The sequence below is a fragment of the Cebus imitator genome, unplaced genomic scaffold, assembly GCF_001604975.1.
Source record: "Cebus imitator isolate Cc_AM_T3 unplaced genomic scaffold, Cebus_imitator-1.0 Scaffold1584, whole genome shotgun sequence".
Taxonomy (NCBI): Eukaryota; Metazoa; Chordata; class Mammalia; order Primates; family Cebidae; genus Cebus; species Cebus imitator.
The window spans coordinates 2,578-5,214 of NW_016108899.1; the positions used below are offsets into that span (position 1 = coordinate 2,578).

The following is a 2,637-nucleotide window of genomic DNA, read 5'->3' on the forward strand; positions in this document are numbered from 1 at the left end:
AGGGGAGGGCAGTGCCATACCCCTCACAATGTCCAACATCACCAGGCAGGCATCACAGAAAGCAACCTCGGCCAGGGACACAGGTCTGCAGCAGGTGGGCAGGGTCAGCTTTGCTTCCATGGTGGGTGGCATTGCTGGGGCCAGATCCTGGCTCTCGACCCCTGGGCGTGCAAAGGCTGCGCGTGGTGTTGTTGGTCACACCATGGCCGCTGAGGCTGCCTGGGTCAGCTGAGGCTTGGGATCCAGGCAGCAGCGGAAGGCCACCTGCTAGAGGCTGGTATCTAACGTTCTGCACTGGGACCTGTGCTGACGGTGGCCGTCCCGGGGAACGTGGGCCAGGTCTCCCACGCCATGGCTCCCGGCTTGTTGAACACGCTCAAGGAGACAGAGCGCTGCAGGCCCTCACCTCATGCTTCTGCAACGCTGGAAGGGGGATGTCTCCGAGGGGACGCTGGCCAGATGCATGGAGGGGCCTGCGAATCTCAGGGCTACAGACCCCGTTGGACAGCAGGGGGTGTCGGCTCCTGCGGTGGGCCTGAGATACTAAGGCACGCAGCTAACGTAAGCCCAGTGTGGTGGTGCGGGGAGCACAGGCTCCGAGGGCTACACCCCAGGCCTGCAAAGCACACAGTGATCGAGCAATGGTGATGGCCCATCTTGGACAATTTGGCACAGGATGGAAGTGCAGGGTGATCCGGAGTGTCCATGGCTCTTGCTGGAATGGGCGCCATGCCCTGGCCGCCTCTATGAAGGCCTCTGTATGCGGCCGGCACAGCAGCCCAGGCCCACGGGCCAATCGGGAGCCAGAGTCTGGGAGCCTGATGCCCGGCTGGGAGGGGCGTGCAATGATGCCAAAGTGCCATGGTCGTCGCTGGCAGGCCCTCCTCTGCAGGGATCTCAAGGAGGCAGCAGGAACGAGGACAGGAGAGCGGGGCGGAGAACCTCGGAGCTCTGGCAAGCTCAGGCAGGTGGCCTCACGCTTCAGGGGTGTCTGTGCAGGCCGGGGCGCGTGAGGGCCGGGCGCATGAGGTTCTCGGTGATGTAGGCCATCAGCAGGCAGATGACCACCAGCATGACGCAGATGGAGCCGCCCACCGCCGTCATGGCCACCACCATGTGCCACATGCCGGCCGGCTCGGCGGTGAACTCCACTCACTCGGCGAGCTCGGTGGGCTGGGGGAGGGGGGCTCCGGCGTCGGGGCGGCAGGCCAGGCGCACAGCGCAGCTGCTGCAGGCACAGGTGGTAGAGGACGCCGTAGTGCACGTCGGGCAGCAGGTAGTCGCGGCAGGAGGCCCCGAGCAGCACGCGCTCACACTGGAAGCCCGTGTAGGCGCCGCCGCCAGGAGCAGTTGAGAGCAAAGGCGCGCACGCGGCGCGCGGCCAGGGCCAGGCGCCACTGCAGGAGGATGCAGGACGCTCAGGGAGCTGCCGCCCAGGGCGTGCGGCGTGCAGCCCGGGGCCTGGCGCTTGCAGCCCGGGGCCTGGCCGTGGAAGCCGCGCGGGGCTGCGGAAGCACAGGCGCCCGCCGCCCACCTTGGGGCCCTCGAGCAGCACCTTGTAGAGGCACCGGGGCGCGTCGGCCACCGGCTCCCAGCCCGGAGTCGTCTGGGCGGCGGCGGAGCCGGGCAGCGGTGCGCAGGCGGCCAGTAGCAGCAGCAGCAGCGGGGCGCACATCCTGCGGCTGGGCCAGCGGGGCCCGGGGCTCACTGTGTCACACGGGCGTGCCGCCACTGCCAACGTCCCCGCTGCCTGCTCCCAGTGCTCCCCGCGCTCCCCAGGAGCTGGGGTGCCCTGGTTTACACTGTCCGCCCTGTTGCAAACGCATTCTGTTGTTGAGTGTGAGTAGGGAGCAGATTCAATATTTTTCCAGCAATGAACACAGGTCTCTCCTGCTCTGCACTCTGTGCATGGAGGCCAGATCATTCTCTGGGCTGCGGTTGTCCTGGGCACTGCAGGGTGCTGGGCAGCATCCCTGGCCCCCACCCACTCCATGCCAGAAGCACCCCCAGTCATGACAACCACAAATGTCCCCAGACATCGCCCAGTGTCCCCTGGGGTAGTATCACCTGGTTGAGAACCACGGCTAGGTGACTGCTATCCTCATCGCAGCCCCGGAATAGGATTGACATCAGGGTTAGACACAGCAGGAGTGGAGGCTGTGGGAGGCTGGTGATCCTTCGGTGGACAGAGGGAGGGAGGGAGGGAGGGCTGATGCCTGGCTCTGGGCTCAGGGAGCAGGGGTGATTTGACCAGGCTCCAGCTGGCTCATCTGGGGTGAGCACTTTTCTTCCCAGAGAACTCAGAAGTGCTTAGATATTGGTGGAGGCTTATTTTGTTTTTTTTTTGTTTGTTTGTTTTTGGAGGCAGGGTCTCACTCTGTCACCCAGGCTGGAGTGTACTGGTGCGATCTTGGCTCACTGCAGCCTTGACCTCTCAGGCTTAAGCCACCTTCCTCCTCAGCCTCCCAAGTAGCTGTGAATACTACAGGTGCTCATCACCATGCCCAGCTAATTTTTGTATGTTTAGTAGAGATGGGGTCTCTCCATGTTGCCCAGGCTGCTCTTAAACTCCTGGGCTCAAATGATTCTTCCACCTCAGCCTCCCAAAGTGCTGGGATTACAGGCATGAACCACTGC

At 63.9% G+C, this 2,637-nt stretch overlaps 1 pseudogene; it reads right to left on the reverse strand.

Moving 5' to 3' along the window:
- Positions 1-981: 981 nt before the first annotated feature.
- On the reverse strand, positions 982-1,675 carry LOC108299049 (annotated as a pseudogene).
- Positions 1,676-2,637: the final 962 nt, after the last annotated feature.